The sequence below is a fragment of the Artibeus jamaicensis genome, unplaced genomic scaffold, assembly GCF_021234435.1.
Source record: "Artibeus jamaicensis isolate MK-2021 breed Jamaican fruit bat unplaced genomic scaffold, CSHL_Jam_final scaffold_916, whole genome shotgun sequence".
In the NCBI taxonomy this organism is placed as follows: domain Eukaryota; kingdom Metazoa; phylum Chordata; class Mammalia; order Chiroptera; family Phyllostomidae; genus Artibeus; species Artibeus jamaicensis.
Genome location: NW_026522059.1, coordinates 51,044,278 through 51,065,101, shown reverse-complemented (window position 1 = coordinate 51,065,101; position 20,824 = coordinate 51,044,278). Strand labels below are relative to the sequence as shown.

Sequence of the window (20,824 nt, the reverse complement as noted above, 5' to 3'; positions counted from 1 at the left end):
AAAGTTGCTGCAGCTACTCAGGGTCATTTATGGTTCTATATAAATTTGTGAAATATTTGTTCTCTATCTGTGAAATACATCATTGATACTTTAATAGGGATTGCATTGAACCTATAAGTTGCTTTTGATAGTATGGACATTTTGATGATATTAATTTTTCCAATTCATGAACACGGTATATGCTTCCATGTGTTTGTGTCTTTCTTAATTTCCTTTTTTAGTGTTGTGTAGTTTTCTGAGTACAAGTCTTTTACCTCCTTGGTTAGGTTTACTCCTTAGTACTTTATTTTTCTTGTTGTTTATCAAATGGAATTTTTTTCCTGATTTCTCTTTCTGATATCTCATTGCTGGTGTACAAAAATGCCTTTGATTTCTGAATATTGACTTTGTATCCTGCTGTTTTTCCAAATTCACTTGTTAGGTTGAGTAGTTTTTTTGGTGGATTCGTTAGGATTTTCTATGTATACTATCATATCATTGGCTAATAATGACTGTTTTGCTTCCTTATTTTCTAATTTGGATGCCTTTTATTTCCTTTTTTGTCTGATTGCTGTGGCTAGGACTTCCAATACTATGCTGAATAGGAGTGGTGAAAGAAGATATCCTTGTCTTGTTCCAAATCTTAGTGGGAAATGTTCAAGTTTTTGCTCATCAAGTTTCCTGCAGGTCTCTCATATATGGCCTTTATTATGTTGAGAAATGCTCCCTCTATTTCCCTATTTGCTGAGTGTTGTTTCATAAATGGGTGCTGTACCTTATGAAATGCTTTTTACACACTTGTTAATATAATCATGTGATTTTGTCTTTTGTTTTGTTTATATGATGCATTATGTTTATTGATTTGAGAATATTGTACCATCCTTGCATTCCTGGGATGAATCCCACTTGGTCATGCTGTATGATATTTTTAACATGTGGCTGGATGTGGTTTGTCAATATTTTTTGAAGATTTTAGGGTATATGTTCATCAGCAATATTGGCCTGAAATTTTCTTTCTTTTTTTATGTCTTTATCTGGTTTTGAGCTTATGATGATGCTGGCTTCATAAAAAAAGTTAGGGAATCTTCCATGTTCTTGGATTTTTTGGGATACTTTGTGAATGATAGGCGTTAGCTCTTCCTTAAATGCTTTGTAGAATTCCCCTGTGAAACCATGTGGTCCAGGGCTTTTGTGTGTTGGAGTTTTTTGATTACTGCTTCAATTTTGTCAGCTGTTATTGGTCTGTTCAGGATTTCTGCTTCTTCATTGAATTTTGGAAGACTACATTTTTCTAGAAATTTGTTCATTTCATGTTGGCTTTCAATTTTTTTGGTATATAGTTCATAGTAATTTCTTACAATCCTTTGTATTTCTGTGGTATCAGTTGTAATCTCTCTTCTTTCATTTCTGATCATGTTTAGTTGGGTCCTCTCTCTTTTTTTCTCGATGAATCTATTTAAAGGCTTGTGGAGTTTGTTTATCTTTTAAAAAAAACAGCTCTTGGATTTATTGATCCTTAGGATTGTGAGTTTAGTCTCTATGTTGTTTAATTCTATTCTGATCTTGGTTACTTTCTTTCTTCCACTTGCTTTGGGCTGTTTTTGTTGTTGTTCTTCAAGTTCTTCTAGGTGTAGGGTTAGGTTGTTTATTTGAAATGTTTTTATCTTTTTTTGATAGGCCTGTATCACTTTGAACTTCCTTCTCAGGACTGCCTTCACTGTGTCTCATAAGTTTGGGGTTGTTGTGAGTTCGTATTTTTTCCAGAAACTCTTTGATTTCTTCCTTAATCTCATTCTTGACCCATTCATTGTTTAATTACTATTCAATCTCCATGAATTTGATTGTTTTTGAGTTTTTTCCTTGATGTTGGTTTTGTTTTGGTCCCTCGTGGTCACAGAAAATGCTTTTATAATTTCAATTTTCTTGAATTTCTTGAATTGTGTTTTGTGTCCTATCATGTGATCTGTCTTTGAAAAACATTCCATGTGTATTTAAAAAGAATGTGTATTTTGATTCTTTGGGATGACAAGCTTTATATATATCAGTTAAATCTATTTTATCTAGGACATTGTTCAGTGCTGCAATATCTTTGTTGAAATTTTCTTTGGAAGATCTATTTTTTGACAGTGGGGTGTTCAAATCCCCTACTGTAATTGTGTTGCTGTCAATATCTTTCTTGAAGTACTCCAAATTTTTTCTTATGTATTTGGGTGCTTTTATGTTGGGTGCATATACATTTATAATGTTTATGTCTTCATATGGATTCTTCTCTTAAGTGTTATGTAGTGTCCTTCTGGGTCTCTTTTTATGGCTTTTTTTTGAAGTCTATTTTGTCAGATGTAAGTATTGCTATCCTGGCTTTTCTGCCCTGCTGTTTACATGGAAGATTTGTTTTCCCGCCCTTCACTTTCAGTCTTTGTAGGTCTTTTGTTCTGAGGTGGGTCTCTTGTAGACACCATATATGTGGGTCATGATTTCTTATCCAATCTGCTATTCTATGTCTTTTGATTGGAGCATTTAATTCATTTATGTTTAAGGTCATTATAGAGAGGTACCTATTCATTGCCAAATTTTTGTACGTGTGTTCCTCTCTCTCTCTTTTTTTCTTTCTTTAAGCAGACCCTTTAGCGTCTCCTGCAGTGCTGGTTTGGAGAAAGTGTATTCTTTAAGACGTCTTTTGTTTATGAAACTCCTTATTTGGCCTTTCATTTTAATTGAGAGCATTGCTCGATAAAGTAATCTTGGTCACAGGTCTTTGTTTTTCATTACTTGGATGTTTCTTGCCTTTCCCTCGTGGCTTGGAGCATTGCCATTAAGACGTCAGCTGCTAGTCTTATCAGAGTTCTTTTGTATATTATTTTTCTGTTTCTCCTTTGCTGCCTTTAAGATTCTCTCTTTGTCTTGGAAATTTGCCATTTTAATTATGATGGGTCTTAAAGTGGACCTCTTTGAGTTCCTCTTAATTGGGACTCTGTGTTTCCTGGATTTGTGTGACTTTTTCTCTCATCAAATTAAGGAAGTTTTTCATCATTATTTTTGCAAATAGGTTTTCTATTCCTTTCCCTTTTTCTTTTTCTTCTGATATCTCTATTATATGGATATTATTCCTTTTCATGTTGTCTTTCAGGTCCCTTAACACCTCTTCATTATTTCTGACTCTTTTCCTTTTTTTACTCTGTCTGGGTTTTTTTTTCCTTGTCCTCTAGCTCATTGATTCAATACTCTGCTTCATCTATCCTTATTTTGATTCCTTCTACTGTGTTTTTCACTTAAGAAATTATATTCTTATTTCCTCTTGGCCCTTGTTGATAGTTTCTATTTCCTTTATCATGTTTATATAGTTTGCAATGAGTTTGTTGTAGTTTCCCTGTAGTTTTTGCTAATTCTCTGAGAGCTCATTGAGCTTCATTATAATCATTACTTTGAACTCAATATCTGGTAGCTCACTTGCTTCTATTTCATTAAGCATTTCTTCCTGAGGCTTCCTCCTTGCCTTTCATTTGGGGTTCATTTATTTTCTTCCCATTGTTTTTGAGACTCTTCTTGTTAGCCTCTGCTTCTTAAATTTATCTGTTTTGACTTCCTGGGTTTATAGTGTGAACTTCTACGGTAGGAGACCTGTGAGATTCATTAGTGCAGTCCTCTTGATTTCCTTAACTTGCTGCTTTTGGTCTGTTGTTTGTGTTGGCTCTCTGGATGTCTTTGGGTTTTTATTGTTGTTGGGTCTTTGTTTGGTGGGTACTTCCCTTTAGCTGGTTAGATGAGGGTCACTCTCACAATATGTGGATGAGGGCTACCACATATTGATTGTATGCTGTTGTGTGGGTGTGGACAGGTTGTGTTGAAGCTGATTCTTCTGTGTGTACAGGTTTTGAGTCTTCTCTCGCTATTGTTCAGTTGTTCATTCTGGGTAATTTCTCCACCATTTAGTTGTAATTCCAAATTGGTCCTGGGAGGAGGTTAGTGTGGCTTCCACTCTCTCCTTTACTTTCTTTCATTATTATCTGCTGGTGTTTCCTTTGATGATGGGTTCCCTCTTCCAGCAGGTATCCTGGTATTTACTGCTTCCACCTAGTCTTTTTTTGTGATCAGTTGGAGGGGAAGGCAAAATGGATTAAGACAGTGGTAGTGTTTTCTATGGGAATTAAAGTATCATCCTGTAGAGAGGAGATGGAAGATTCTTTGGGTATGTATAGTGTTAACTGTGATATTTCACACAACTAGCCACTTTTTAGAATGGGTGGTAAAAAGATAAGACCCTTTTTATAGGTGGTAAGGATTGTGAATTGGATCCAGAAAGCAGTGAGCTTGTGGGAATTCAGATTATGAAATATAGTGATATTAAAGGGCAGAAAATAGGTGTAGTGAGCAAGAGAATAGTGTTAACCACAACAGTAATAAATTTCTGGAAGACAGTGAAATGGACTAAGACCCAGTTTCTGTGTATTATCTACCACTGTATATAACAACAGTTATTTACAATACTAGTGGAATGACAATCATATCACAGAATCTATGTGATCTTAATAAAAAGAATAGGAAGTACATGACCTAGAGCAGTGTGCTATTGGAACACAAGTGAAGTGAAAGAAGGAAAATTAAAAATACATTATGAAACAGAGAATAAGGAAAACCAGATAAACAGTGTAATTAAACAAAATGAAGAAAACTAAATAAAAAGAAGAGAAATAAATAGTAATAAAACAAAAGAAGTAAAAATAATGAAACAGATAATAATACAAATAAACAATAAGGAATAGCAAAGTAAAATTTGTCTCAGTTTCTCAATCGTTATGATGATCTCTCCTTGGGTCTGACTCTGGTCCTTTAACAGCTCCAGGCTTTATTGTCTCACTTGTGGGACAGTGGTGGGGAAGAAAGAAAGGAAAAGAAAAGAGAGAGAGAGAGAAGGAAGGAAGGAAGGAAGGAAGGAAGGAAGGAAGGAAGGAAGGAAGGAAGGAAGGAAGGAAGGAAGAAAGGAAGAAAGAAAGAAAGAAAGAAAGAAAGAAAGAAAGAAAGAAAGAAAGAAAGGGGAAGGAGGAAGGAAGGAAGGAAGAAAGAAAGGAAGAAAGGAAGGAAGAAAGAAAGAAAGAAAGAAAGAAAGAAAGAAAGAAAGAAAGAGAGAAAAAAAGGCTGGGGGGAGGAGGGGCGTGTTGGGCTTCCGCGTTCCTCCCTGCTTGTGGTTTGGGTAAGGGCTAGGTGTGGGCCGCACTCTTCACAGTTGCCCAGCCTCCAGCCCAGTTCCTCAGTTGGTTGCCAGGCCCCCAGGCCCCCCAGGAACCCCCATGTGCTAGGCTATACCTTCAGTCCACCAATTGTGCTGTCCTTGAGGTGCACCAATTAGGGGCAGCTCATACACCACCTTCTCACTCTTTGCTGTCTTAGGTGCTAGGGAATCTCAAAGTGTCTTCAGGGTAGTTTGGCTCCCTTATTGGGTTAAGTCTTTCTTGGGACTGCTAACTCTCTGAGCCCTGCTGCTCTTTTCTGTGGAAGGGGTGGTGGGTGCAGGGGGCACACCTCCTCCTTCATCTTAGTGAGACAGTGTGACCCACAGGGCAGGAGCTCCACACTGGCTGTGGGGCTGATGTGGTTGTGTGCCAATGGTGCAGTAGTTGTGAGCTCCAACAGCTGGGGTGGCAGTCATGTGCATGCAGCCTCTGCTGCTGCAGGGTCAGGCGGGGACCGCTGGGGCTGCGGGGACAGGCAGCCACCTTCTATCACTGTAGGGGGGTGGGCAGGGCAAGGGAAGGCTTTGGCTGTGGTGTCAGGGGTGGGCCCACAAACGAGGTGGTGGTGGCTGTCGGCATACAGCTGGGGGAAACAGGTGCCCACCGCAGGAGAACTCCCTAAAAAGCCACGGAGAGCTTGCTTTTTTTTTTCTCTGAATAAATTCCTCATGTTCAAGTGGCTGCTGCAGACACCTGTCCAGCCTCTTTCATAGCCCAACTTTCCAACCAGACTGGAGACTATCCCAGTCAGAGTCCATCACAACCCAACTCCCCTCCCTTTTCCAGGTGTCACCCGGCTTCCTAATTTCTCTGGTAATGACCCAGCCATCGTCTCAGGAAGTGGATACTGCCCCTGTGCATTTCCCACTTTGTCTTTATTCCCCCCCAGTGACTTCAAACATTCAGGTCTATCCTGGTGCCACTCTATACTGCCTGTGTGGCAGGGGAGAGAGCCATAGACCTGGCTCTCTTCCAAGAATCTTGTGGCAGGCTGGCTGGTGGGGGCCGGGGTCAGGGGGAGTGGGGCACCAGGCCTGTGGCTGCAGCTGCCCTGGTCCCAAGGACCTTATTGTCCTAAAACACTCTTCTTAGCATATGATTTTTCAATGTCCTCTACAAATTTGACCTTCAATTGTCATACATGCTGAGATACCATTGGCTGTTCAGTGTGTTCCTCAGAAAATTGGCTAGGTGTTCCACCTGTGTGCAGGGGGAAGTGGACTCCAGTCCCACATATCTCGCTGCTATCTTGGGCTTCTGTTTAAATAGCTACAGGGCTGCTACTCAGTGAAACAGACCTGAAATTAGGGGTAGAAGTAATTGATGATTAGTAGTTCAGGATGATTTTTAAGAAGATGCATGAACTTGTTAGAATGACACCAAATTTGATCCATTATTTTTCTGAAGGTTGATGCCAAGATAAGGATAAGATCTTGAATTTCAGAGTACAAATAATTCATAATAATAAACAATGTAATAATAATGTTTTCTTTATTTATTTAAATGCAGTACCTTTTGGAAAAGTTTTAGGTTCACATCAAAATCGAGCGGAAAGAACAGAGAGTTCCCCCAAACCTCTTTCCCTACATACATAAAGCCTCCCCTAGTACCAACATACTTCACCAGAATGACACATTTGCTACAATTATGAATGTGCATTGATATAGTCTTATTACTACTCAAATTTGGAGCTTTTGTTCAAACCTAAAATAGACATTTAGTTTAAGTGATTCATCTATATTTTTATACAATTATAGGTTCACATGCAGTTTAGGAAATAATACAGAAACAGCCCATATACTTTTCACAAAGTTTCTCACAGCAGTGTTACATTAAAACAGGAAATAAGTGTTATTTCTCTGAGATCAGTGAATACCCAGAAGTACAATTGTGGAGTCATTTGGTAAAGACATATTTTGTTAGAAACTGAAAAATCATTTCAGAATAGCTGCAGGAACCGACATTCCCGACAACAGTTTATGAGTGATCCCATTCTTCTACATGCTAGGCAGTGTTTGATGTTGTCATTGTTTTTTAATTTTTAGTCATTTTAATAGGTGTTAGTGATGTTTTATTGTAGCTTTAATTTGATTTCCTTAATAACTAATGATGTTGACCAACTTTTCTCATGCTTAGACACCATCTGTAAATATTCTTCGAGGAAATGTCTGTTTGTGCCTTTTGAACATTTTGAACATTTCTACTTTATCTATCTGTTTATTCATTTATTTATTTATTGACCAGAGTTTGGCGAGATTTTCTATATTCTACATATAAGTCCTTTGTCAGAAGTACGGTTGGTGAATATTTTCTTCCAGACTGTAGCCTGTTTTTTTATTCTTTTAACAGGGTAATTTAATTGAATTTTAGAAGTATTAATTCTTACGAGGTCCCATTTAAGACATTTTCCTTTTTATGAAATGTGCTTTGTGTAGAGTCTAAGAATTTTTCACCAAGCTCTTGGTCATGTACATTTTTCTAATTTTTAAAATAATTTTATAGTTGTATATTTTACATTTATCTGTCTGATACATTTTTGTTAATTTTTAATAATTATGAGGTTTAGGTTGAGGTAGTTGTTATTTGTTATTACACCTATAAAAACAATTTAATTTCTTTGGTAACATTTGTTAATGTTGTTTTTCCATTGCAAAACGGTTAATTCAGTAGTGCACATTCATGTGTGGGTCTACCTCTGTGCTCTCTAATCTGTCTCACTGAATATGTTTTTTCAAAATAAATATATCTATTCCCCTGCCAATACTGCAGTCTTGACTACTATAGCTATACCATGTTCCTGAATATTAGATACAGTGGTTATTTTCCTTTAAACTTTTTCAAATTGTTTTAGCTACTCAAGGTCATGGTACCTTACTTTTCCATGTAAATTTTAGAATAAAGTTGTGTGTATATGCAGTATACCTTGCTGGATTTTGGTAGAAATTGTGTTAAACCTATATATCAATTTGGAAAGAACTGACATTTTTACAAAGCTCAGTATTTCAATCCTTGAACACAGTTTCTTTCTTTTTATTCTGGACTTCTTTGATTTTGTTCATTTGAATTATTAATTTTCAGCATATAGATCCTATACATGTTTGTTAGATTTACATCTATTTTAATTTTTAAAATAATTATAAATGATATTTTTAGATTATCTTTTTATTGAAGTATAATCAACATTATATTAGTTTCAGGTATACAACAAAATGATTTGATATTTGTATATGTTGTGAAATGTTTACCACAATAAATTTAGTGAACACCTATCACCATACATAGTAACTAAAAAAATTACTTTCTTATAATGAGAACTTTTAAAGATTTATTCTCCTAGCAACCTCCAATATGTTCCTCATATCATGGATAATAAAATTCTTAAGAGGTGTGGCTAAAACGAGTATCATAAATACAGAACAGGGGCTCCAGGAAATACTGAGAAATGGTGTTGGAGTACAGAGAGAATCAGCGTAAAACAAGTCAAAGAAAGGAAGCATCCAGCAGTAAGTGATGTAAATATGAAACAGGAGAGTTAATAGTAACAACCTGTATTTACTGAGCACTTGCTCTGTGTCAGGAACTATTCTAAGCAATTTACATTGAAACTTTCCACCATTTTAAGTAGTGTTACTACCTCCATTTACAGTTAAAGAAGGTGGGGAAATACGGCTAGTTAAAAGAGAGAACTTAAACAAAGGCTGATGGGGCTCCATAGTTCATGCTTTACCACCAAGCTCTAATCGGAGAGACCCACATCCTTTGTAGTGACCAAAAATAATAGGGATTTGAAGCATGATGGGTTTGACTGGCTGCAAGATTTCCTAGGAGGGAATTTGTCTAACTAGAATGATGGTAAATGGGCAGACACTATTTAGAATCAGCAGAAGTCTTGACTGATTGGCCTTCTGAGAGTGTCCTTGTCATTGATGGATAGGAAGGCTTCAGGCTTTCTGGCAATGTCATCTAAAGTCTGGGTGATAATGAAGGCTCTGGAATTATCTTCTTTGCTCAAGGTGGCTAGAATTCAGACTTTTCTGGGTTGGTTAGCCACCCAGGTGGCACAAGCTAAAGCTGGAGAATTAGAGCCCTTTTGGGAGGGAAAGCAAAGGCAATTTAGTTCCTTATCAACTGTAGAGTTGTATGACATTCTATAAGAAAAGCACCCCCCAAAACCCCAAGAGGGCAAGATCCCAAGAAAAATAAAAGAGCCTAATAGACACAGAGCAGTCCAGTGGATCTGGCAGGTCTTATGAGAACTGGTGGGGGGTGGTCAGGAACCACCTTCAAATCCACGGTAAGGAATATTGCAGGGTATCAGGTAATTTAAGTCCTCTCACAGCTTCACCCCCTTCACATGGCATACAGCCTTCAACAGTAGTTGAAGGCCCACTCATCTCTCCAGGCTTATCTCTTGCTGATCCTCTGACTGCCCTTCATCATCCAGCCACACTGAATGGCTTGCAGGAAGGTTCTCAAATGAGTCAAGTACTCTTCTGTCTGCAGGTCAACACTGCTCCAATATCATCCTCTCCTCAATGATCTTTGTCACCCTTATCTCCGTTTTTTTCCTGGTAAAATATCTACTTAAATCCTTGTGCTTTAGGTTACAGGGAGGATAACAGTGACTCCAGGAGGCTTTCCTGCTAGTTGGGTGCCCTTCTTGTGTGCTCCCACTGCACCCTGTTTACATTCAGTATCTCTATGACCTTGAGCAGGTCACTCATCTTCTCCAAGTGTCTGCTTCCAAGTGTGTAAAATGAGGATAGCAATACCTGCCTTGCAGAGCCACTGCTGACATTTGAAGGCTAAATAATCAATATTTTCCAGCTCCTTCCCAAGCTTCTGGTAGGTTTTCTGGAGGTCAGATGTGTTGGAAACATTTTTAAGAGACTCAAGTGTCCTTCAAAAAGCTGACACGTGCTGCAACAGACACATGATATCAATTATGTCTACTAGGATGAGGAGTCCAGTAACTGCAGCCAGCAAGGCTCTGGCGGCTTGAACCACAGCTTCCTTTTTGGGGAGATAGCAAGGGTCATCCACAAATCTCTCAGCTGATGCTTTCAGAGCTTCACTTTCTTTGCAAACTTCCTTAAATGTGGCAGTGAGCTCTTACTTTAAAACTGTGGATTTCTGGGCAATCTTCTCTCCCTTGCCTAATAAATTCCAAGTTCTTCTTCCACAGAAGTTAGAACAACTCTAGCTTTTTTTGAACATCCCTTTTCCCATTAGAAGGATTCTGGGGACAATTTATAAGTGTAGTAACTGGAGCACTGGTTAATTATAAAAGGCTATAAACTCAGGAATGGTCACATGGAAAAGATGCATAAGGCAAGTTATATTGGAGAAACTTAGAGCTTCCGTGGCCTATTCGAGTGTGTCACTCTCCCAATGTCCACCAAACCAGAATCTCTTACGTTTTTAATTTTGTTTCCATATGTTTATTGTTGTTTTATGAAAATGTAGTTGAATTTTAATGAGCCTTTATTTTAAATAGCTTTATACTTCTATGAAAATTCTGAAGATGACACAGAGTTCCCACATACCTCTCATCCAGTTGCATCCACCATCAATATCCTCCAACAGCATTGTGTATTTGTCACAATCAGTAAACCAAAATTGATAGATTATTATCATCTAACTGATAAGTAAATAGATAAGAAAATATGGTATATACATGCAAAGGAATATAAAGGATAAATTGTAGAACAAAGATTTTATTGTTATAAATTTGAAAATCCTAACACAAAGGTATATAACAGAGTAGCTTCAGATAAACAAAGGAGATACCACACAGCAATGTATTTACCGATATGTTTCCTAAAGCAAAGGACACAAATGAAAGAATTAAACAAATGGGATCTCAGCAAAACAAAAAGCTTATGCATGGCTAAGGAAAACATCAGCAAAATGAAAAGGGAACCAACTGTGTGGGAAAATATGTTTGCCAATGATGCCTTGGACAAAGATTTGATCTCCAAAATATATAAAGAACTCACAAGACTCCACTCCAGGAAGACAAACAACCCAATTAAAAAATGGGCAAAGGACCTGAACAGACACTTCTCCAAGGTGGACACACAGAGGGCCCAGAGACATGAAAGAATGCTCAGCGTTACTGGCTATCAGAGAGATGCAAATTAAAACCACAATGAGATACCACTTCACACCATTGAGAATGGTCACCACAGACACATCAACAGAAAACAAGTGCTGTCAATGATGTGAAGAAAAGGGAACACTAGTACACTGTTGGTGGGAATGCAGATTTGTGCTGCCACTGTGGAAAACAGTATGGAATTTCCTCAAAAAACTAAAAATGGAGCTTCTTTTTGACCTGGCAATTCTACTGCTGGGATTATACCCTAAGGATCCTGAAACATCAATTCAAAAGAACCTATGTACCCCAATGTTCATAGCAGAACAATTTACAATAACCAATGGTTGGAAGTGACCTAAGTGTCCATCAGCAAATGAGTGGATAAAAAACTGTGGTACATCTATACAATGGAATAGAAAGAAAGGAGCTCTTATATTTCCCACCAGCATGGATGGAACTGGAAAGCATTATGCTAAGTGAAGTAAGCCAATTGGTAAAAGGCAAATACCACAAGATCTCACCTATAAGTGGAACCTAATCAACAAACATGCAAGCAAAATAAAACCAGAGACACTGAAATAAAGAACAAACTGACTAGCCAGAGAGGAGGGGAAAGGGGATAACAGAGAAAGGAAGGGGAAGGGTCATCGAGGTACATGTATAAATGACCCATGGACAAAGCCAAAGGTGGGTAAGATCAAAGGTGTGAGGTGGGGATGGATGGGGTAGGGGAAAGTGGTGGCAGGAAAATGGAGACAATTATACTTGAACAACATAAAAAGGAAAAAATAAACAAAGAAGGTATAATAATAATAATAATAATAATAATAATAAAAGAAGATAGTAAAAGGAAGTAATAGTAGATGGATTAATTCTCTTAGCATCACCAATATAATTAGTAGTCTTGTTGCAATCTGCCAAAATATGTTTCTTGGCTTGTACAGTAGAGTAAAATTGTTTGAATTTTAATGCTTTTATTTCTATACCCCTCATAAAGTTAATTCAAATCTTTAAAAAATAAAAAATATTATGCCAATTAAATCACTGGTGATTAAGAAAAAGTAATTTTCCACATTATTTTTTACTAATAGCCAGGATTAATTTTGTGTCAACTATTAGGTCATGCAATTCCAAGATATTTGGCCAAACATTATTCTCTGTATTTCTTTGAGTTTGTTTTGAGTGAAAATAACATTGGAATTGGTAGACTGAATAAAGCTGGTTATCTTCTCTAATATGGGTGGGCCTCATTAGGTCAGGTAAAGGCTTAGTAGCATACAACTGATTACTCACCCTGAGTAAGAAAGAATCTGCCTGAACACCTTCAGATTGGGACATTGGATCTACCCGGTTCTACAGCAGCCAGCCAGCCTTCCATCTCTTACTGGTACATTGGCTGGACCAGTGTTTTCAACTTGTGAGCTCTTATAATCATATGAGCCAATTTCTTATGAGAAGTCTCTTCTTATCTGTATATATGTATTTCCTACTGGTTCTGATACAGGGTGCAGCCAGGGGGGGCCCCCAAAAAAAGATTTGGAATTCAAAGTGTATAGGAATATTGGAGAGACATATAAAATGTCCTCACACCTCCCCCCCAGGGGGAAGAAACGAATAGAGCCAGGCCATTGAGAGCTGTTTTGCATAGCAACAGTTTTGCAGCTAACCTCTGGAATGGTTATTTAACATATCTATAACCTTTAACTGGTTTCATAGATATGCTAAATAGCTGTGGCCAAGTTTGGAGCAAGGGAGTAGCTGGGACTCAGGATGTAACTAGGGTCTGGACTCCTGAGTGAGAAGGCCTGTGTGAGAGCTTGGAAAAGACTGGCTCCAGGACATGAGGGGATAACTGCCCAGGTTAGGAGAGGGCCACGCCGTTTGGGGCAGAATGGAGATCCCTGCAGCCAGGTGAAGAAGAAAGCCACATGCTTTTGGTGGAGTGAGAAATCCTGCAGCTTTGGTAGAAGAGGCCCACGCGGCTTTGGGGTGCCCCCTTTGGCCGAGGGGCCTGGAAAGCAGGAGAGACTTTGACTGGAACTGGGTACAAAGAACTCTTGCCAGTGGACCATGAGAGGGTACCACATGATTGGATTAATGAGAGATCCTGCACAGTGACACAGCTGACAGTGCCAGCGGCCTGCAACACAGACGCGTGCTCTTTTCCTGATTTACGGTACCCGGAGTTGGGACAGTGGGAGAAGGGAGCGCTGTGTGGGTGTAAGTGTACAACCTAAAGGACTTTGATATTTTAGTGGAGGCGTTAGGCCTGAATAGCATTAAATAAACATTTTGTTTCCTTTTCACAAATCTCTGGCATTGAGAGATGTCTTTCCAATTGGTGGCGGACAGAAGAGCCCAGTAGATGTTAGTATTTTGTTTTTGGGAGGGGCCCCTGTTGTATAGCAGTTTTTGGCATCCCTAGGTGAGCCGAATATTGTATTGCCCCTCCCCCGGACCACTTGTTCGGTAACAGTTCTGTTTCTTTGGAGAATCCTAGTACATTATATGTTTTATTTCAGAAGCTTTATTGTTATACCTTTACATTGATTTTAAAAAATATTTTGTTTTAAATATTATTTAGGGGAGAGGGGAAGGGGTGAAAAGGAGAGGGAGAGAAACGTCAATGTGAAAGAGTAATATTGATTTCTCCTTCTGTAAGCACCCCAACTGGAACCGAACATGGAATCCACAACCCAGGTGTGTGTCCTGAGCAGGAATCTCACCAGCGACTTTCCAGTTTGTGGGACGATGCCCAACTGACTGAGCCACACCAGCCAGGGCAATTTTTTTTTTGCCTAATGTAGAGTAACAATTTTCAGATTATTTAGATAAGTTTGCATGTTAATGCAGATATGAGTAAATTTGCATAAATCACTATGGCATTTATACATCTAGTAAATTGCTGGGAGGGTATGCTAGAGACTATTAAAATGATTATGTATTACTATTTCACTGGATTTAGTCTTATATTATCAGGTTTGGGGACGCATTTTTTTTTACTTTAGATGGATCAAGATTATTCCATGGTAGTTAAAACGTGCTTAAAATGACTTACGTAATAGAGATCTAAAATAATTGTTTTGCAGCGTTTCAGAAATGATTGAGATAAAAAATTCAACCAGAAGACACTCTTAGGAAACAAACACTGTATTTGCTTTTTTTTATTGTGCCGAAGATCAAATTATAAAACCTTTCTTCTTGCAGAGAGTCATTATCTCTTCTCTGAAATGCCACTCTGGCAGCCTGGCGAAACAGCATGTTGCTTACTAGTTACAATAGTTGTTTTTTTTTAAATAACTTAATACAGAAAAAAACATGCTGCGAATAGTTTAAGTAATAAAGCTTGGAAGAATTGGAAAACTCCTTATAATCTTAACTATGATTTCCAATAGATAAAACTAATTAAATTGAATCCAGCTCAGGTTCAATTTGATTATTTTATGACCTAATATGGTATTGAGGGTGTCTTTGGGACAATTTTATAAAAACTTTCTGTGCATAATAGATTTTCAAAGCCATCAGTATTTTAATAATTCAGAATAAAACAGAGAAGAATTTTTCACTATAACCTGAGAATATTTTGACCCTTTAGTGCAATGCAAGTTAGTAGCACTTCATTCTCTCATCTGTCACATAGGAATATAATTGAATTATTTAGTGACCTAAAAAATGAATCATTAACTCTAGTCTAATCAAAATGTAACTTTTCTAAATAAAGGTTTACAACTAAGGGGAAGTGAAGAAAAATACAAGTAAATAGCACATTTTCAACTAGCCAATGCATATAAATAGTCTTTTATGTTGTTAAAATGAGGTAGTTGATTGAGTATTGAGATAAAGATAAATTGTGTCAAGATGCAAATAAAGATAATGATGTTAATGAATACTTATGGTTAACATTCAGATAAATTTAGGGTTTATTTGTATGGAATTAAGATTTATTATTTCATTTAATGACTGCAATTCCAGGTCTTACTTTTTTATTAATCATGGCAATGACTAGAGGATTTTAAATGAGTCAAGGTTGTTGAGTCCTCTGGGATCAGCCTGCCAAGTGTGGAAGTTGGGAAACACTCTCGCTGGAAAAGATAGCACTGTGATCCTTGGCAAGGGTGCCAGTTAGTGCTAGGGTTAAGTGACCTGGTATAGTGGAAGGGCATGGCTCAATCTGGCACAAAGGAAAGCAGCTTCTCAAAAATGATCTAGGTTAGTGTCTTAATTTGGAAAAGAGCTCCTATGAGTCATAAGTGATTAGTATTGATTCAGCATTTTGCACTGAATATGCTAATAGCTTCAGTAAGCCTTTGTATTCAGAAGGAGCTGGCTCCAGAGGATCTGATGTTCCTGTGTGACTATGGTAACTGAAGATAGCTCCCACTGGGAGATGCACAGGACCCATGCTCATGGATAGGTTCCCCTGTGGGGAATCAGGCCTGCACCATACCTCGACTGCGATGAGACTTCCTTTTGCTAAAACTCCTTCACCCTGAATTGAGGCAGAAAACATTTACTGCAAACTGACTTCCTAAAAATTCATGCTAAACCTTCCAAGTATGAGTGTAACTGGTTCAACCACTTTTGCCTTTTCATTTGCAAATATCCCTCTTCTGTGATGTGATTACTGGCATCCTCTCCTCTGTTTTCTGTAAAAAGTAACCACCTAAAGTGAACCTGTGAATAGTTAATGAGGACCTTCATGCAATGTGCCCAGAAAGACAATAAAAGCTCAAAGAAGCAAGGGCCAAAGATTTTGACTCCTTTTGAGAGTAAAGCCGCCCACCCTCTTTCTCCACAGGATTCAGTAGTCTGTGTGAATTTCTTTTGTCTCAGCTACAATGCCGTGGTCCCACAAGCCCGGGTCCACAATACCCACCTCACCCATTCCTGACTGCCACCTTCAGATCTACTCCCTTTGGCTTTATCCATGTGTCCTTTATGCATATTGCTTGGTGGCCCTTCCCCTATATTCTCCCATTATTTCTCTTCCAACTCCCCTCTGGTTACTGTCAGTTTGTTCTTTATTTCAATGTCTCTGGTTATATTTTGCTTGCTTGTTTATTTTGTTGATTAGGTTCCACCTATAGGTGAGATCACATGGTATTTGTTTTCAATGCCTGGCTTACTCCACTTGGCAGAATGCTCTAACTGAATTATGCTGTCCATCCATGCTGTCACAGGGTAGGAACTCTTTCTTTCTGATGTGTAGTATTCTGTTGTGTAACTGTACCATAGTTTTTTGATTTACTCATTTACTGGTAGGCATTTAGGCTGCTTCCAATACTTAGCTATTGTAAATTGTGCCGCTACGAACATTGGGGTGCCTAGGTTCTTTTGAACTGATGTTTCAGGATTCTTAGGATATAAATCCAGCACTGTCAAAAGGCAGTTCCACCAACAGTTTTCTAAGGAAATTCCATACTGTTTTCCACAAGGCACCTTCAAATTTAGAATGTAGTGCTGGATTAAAATCCACTGACTCTGAGGTAGACCAGAGCACATTCCTGAGTGTTGCCTTAAAATACAGGTCAAAGTAGGAATTCTTTAAAAAAATAAAATATATGATTGTCATTCCTTTCAGAGCTTTAAGTTGGGTGAAGAAAGGATTTACCTGTTTGCGTTATGGGAAGAATCACTTTGAGCAATAAACAGACTTCTGGATAAGAAATTGCCTTAAGAAAGTGTTGTGAACAGATGTTGATCTGATAGAAAATTCTTAGTCATCTCAGTATTAATCATTTGAATTTCTTTTCTGATTCTGTCAGTTGAGAGAAAAATGTTAATTGAAGTTTTTATATTTTGAGAAGCAAGAAAAATGTTTGAAAAACTCTGTCATGCATTTGGGACAATTGGCTGCACACACAAAAAAATTGGGAATACAAAACATTTTTCTACTTCTGACCGGAACAGGCTGGAGGGAAAAATAGGGTCAGTTTGTAACCTGAGAGACTCATATCATTATTCACAGGAAGGAAAGGTTTAATGGTACCCATAATAGAATCTCCAGACTTGAAAGTCAGAATCTCTTCAAGTTCCTGGGAATCAAACACTGGAAGTGTTTTAAGGCACCTTCTGGAGGTATTAAGAATCTCAATAATGGTATCATGGAAGGATTATAGAATAAGAAAGAAAGGAAATAGCTAATGTCATCTTGAAGTTTGTAGGTGTAAACCACCACTGTAAACCACAGCATGTGTAAATCACCCCTTATGACATGTATGAATTCCAAGATATTATTGAGACCAAGATAATTCAGGGCCCTGGAAGTCTGCAATGGCAAGAGCAAATGAGAACCAGTGAATCTGAGCAATCGCTAAGAATGCCATTATGTTTGCATCTTCAATATGGACAGACTAAGGAAGCAAGTTTTGAGTTAGTATATTATTCTTACACCGTCATATTCTGAAACCACTTGAAATAACCATTAAACATTTGTGCTTTATTGTCAGTATCAATTACTTATATAATACTCTATCAAAATATATTTTTGTTGTTGATAGCCATTCTGACAAGTAGTAACAAGTGTTTTAGATGCTGAGGAGGAAAGGGAACCCTCACTTACTGCATGTGAGAATGTGAACTGAACTGGTATAGCCACTACGGAAAACAGTACCAACATTCCTCAAAAAATTAAGAATAAAATTATCATTCAATCCAGCAGCCCCTCTTCTGAGTATCTACACCAAAAATACAAAAACATTTATTTGCAAAAATATATACACCCCTATGTTCATTGTAGCATTACTCATGGTGGCCAAGACATCAAAACAAAGCAAAACAAAACTAGTGCACATCATCTTAAAGAAGATGTGTGCATATATACAATGGAATATTACCCAGCCACAAATAAATGAAATAGTGCTATTTTCAACAGTGTGGATGGATCTTGAGGATATCATGCTCAGTGAAATAAGACAGAAATAGTCGATAAACATAATTTTACTCATATGGGGGATATAAAACTGAAAGCAAGAAATGAATAAATAAGACAAACAACAAAAACTTACAAACACAGAAAACAGTATGGTGAATAAGAGAAGAAAAATGGAGTGGGGGAATACTAAGGTGTAAAGGGAGTCAAATATATGGTAACAAAAGGACATTTGACTTTGGGTAATAAGCAATGTATCAATGATATATCATAAAATTATATACTTAAAATTTATATAATTTTATTAACTAATATCACTGCAATAAATTTAGCTAAAAACAAAAAATGAGAATGCTGGATAGGTAGTGTGTGTGTATATATATATATAGATATATATATATATATCTATATATATACATTTCATGCTATCTATAATCTAAAAAACTTTCTTTGTTGATGAAATTTCTAACCGCTAATTACAATAGCCTAGTATTAGTATACAATTTATACAATTGGTATATATACAGAGAGAGAAGGAGAGAGATTCTTTTAACCACTTGTTTGATGTGTGAATCTTGACAGTGTAATAGCACTTCAAAATTCCATTCTTTATCTGAAAAGTTGGCTATTTGTGTTATTGTATTAGGAGACATAGGAATATACCTCTAGAGAATGGGGAAGTTGGAGAAGAATATTCCATTAAATACTGTTTTGTGATTCCCCCAAATATCATGGATTGAATGACAAGGACTAATATTTTAACTGGATGTCTGCCAGTGTACATCTATAGCATTGAAAACTAGATAGATATTGTATAATAATATGAACCTTATTTCAAATTCCTTGGAAAGTCTTATCTAGTACTAAGCACTAGATAAAAGTTAATTTATCAGCATAAAGCATCTTTGTATCTGCTTCCTTACAGCATTCAAATTCTGTAAGGAAGTATATAAGATCTTTCAAATGTCATTTACCAACTTTACTAATGATAAAGAAGAAAAAGATCCACTGTCAGAAAAACCTAGGTGCATATCTCAAAACAGAAATTATTACCCCAGTAAAGCTAGCTCCTTTTATTTTTTGTATTTTCATTTATAATATATAAAGATGTGAAAATATATTTCTATTTTAATTTTTTAAGATTGAAGTCACATGCATTTGCCAAGAACAATTTTTTAAAATTTATTTTAATTTTGATTTTTTTTTTCTTTTCCTTACTTTTTTTTGGTGTCTGTAGCCAAATTTATCACTGAGGCCCAACAGAGATAATCAGGGTCCGTGAGTCACACTGTTTCTATGGCAGCCTTCTGGGCCAAGAAAAGTTTTGAGGCCCCTTTTGTTACTGATTTTTGAATCTGGTTTATTAAATTAAAATAACAGAATTTTAAATACAAATGTAAACTTTAATCACTCCTGTTTATTTGTTTCTCAAAAAAGTATTTAAAAATTAAATTCAACCTACTGAATAAAGTATAGGCACTTAATTAGAAGCCCAAACTAGATCTATCTAATATTTACAAGTATACTAGTGTTTCACTGGTAGCATTCTGCTATTAACCATCAGTACCTGCTTGTTATAAAAGTGAAACCCTTAGAATACACCAGTTTAACTTAGTTGTGGTTCTTATCAATTTGTTTATTTTTGTATGTTCTATGTGTTTGTAACATTGATTAATGGTTAGGATCATCGCTTTGAAGTCAGGCTGTTGAGTTCAAATCTCTCCGGGTAACCTGGGCTAATGAAACTGGACAGATTTTTATTATCTGGAAGTGGCGACACTGCAACCCATCTCATGGGGTGGTTTGGAAGGTGAGATGAGACAGTATATGTAAGGGGCTAGGGTTCTGCCTAGCAAATTATAGGAGATTAAATATGTTATTTAACAAGTATGCTATTAAATATTAATAAAATAAATATGTCATTTTATTTTTACTATTATTAGTATTGGACTAAGATAAATGTTCTTTGTATAAATTTTTCTCCATTACAGATAAATGTAACTCATTTCAATTATATCTTTATCATTATTTTGATCTTAAATGATGTTGCACAAATTGGAGCAATTCAATAATTGCAAGTTTATTATTACTTGTGGAATTTCTTAAGAATGCAAAAGTTCTCAGTATAACTGACAAATGAAGTGCTTAATAGATGTTCTTTATTTAACATACTGCAATAGAGGACATATAGATAGATGGTCAACAGACATATAAAAAGATGCTTAACCTTTACTAACCATCAAAGATATGCAAATTAAAACCACCATGAGATACCATCTCATATCAGTCAGAAAGATGATTAACAAAAAGTCAACAAACAACAAGTATTGGAGAGGATGTGGAAAAAGGGAACACTAGTGCACTGCTGGTGAAAAACGGTAGCTAGTTTCCTTAAAAAAATTAATAGTGCCACCATACAATACAGAAATCCCACTGCTGACTATGTATCTGAAAAACAAAAGAAAACAAAATACCTCACTAATTGCAAAAAAATAGTCACCATTATGGTTATTGTTGCATTATTTACAATAGCCAATACATGGAAGGAACCTAGGTGTCCATCAATAGATAAATGAATGAAGAAGTGGTATAAGGACATAGGATGGAATATTACTCTGCAATAACAAAAAATAATGGGACCTTGCT

At 36.9% G+C, this 20,824-nt stretch overlaps 1 non-coding gene across 1 annotated transcript; it reads right to left on the bottom strand.

Annotated features, from left to right (window-relative positions):
• Positions 1–19,403: 19,403 nt before the first annotated feature.
• LOC119039480 (small nucleolar RNA SNORA5) lies at positions 19,404–19,538 on the bottom strand. The gene has a single exon (XR_005080620.2). It is a non-coding gene; the product is annotated as a small nucleolar RNA SNORA5 (small nucleolar RNA).
• Positions 19,539–20,824: the final 1,286 nt, after the last annotated feature.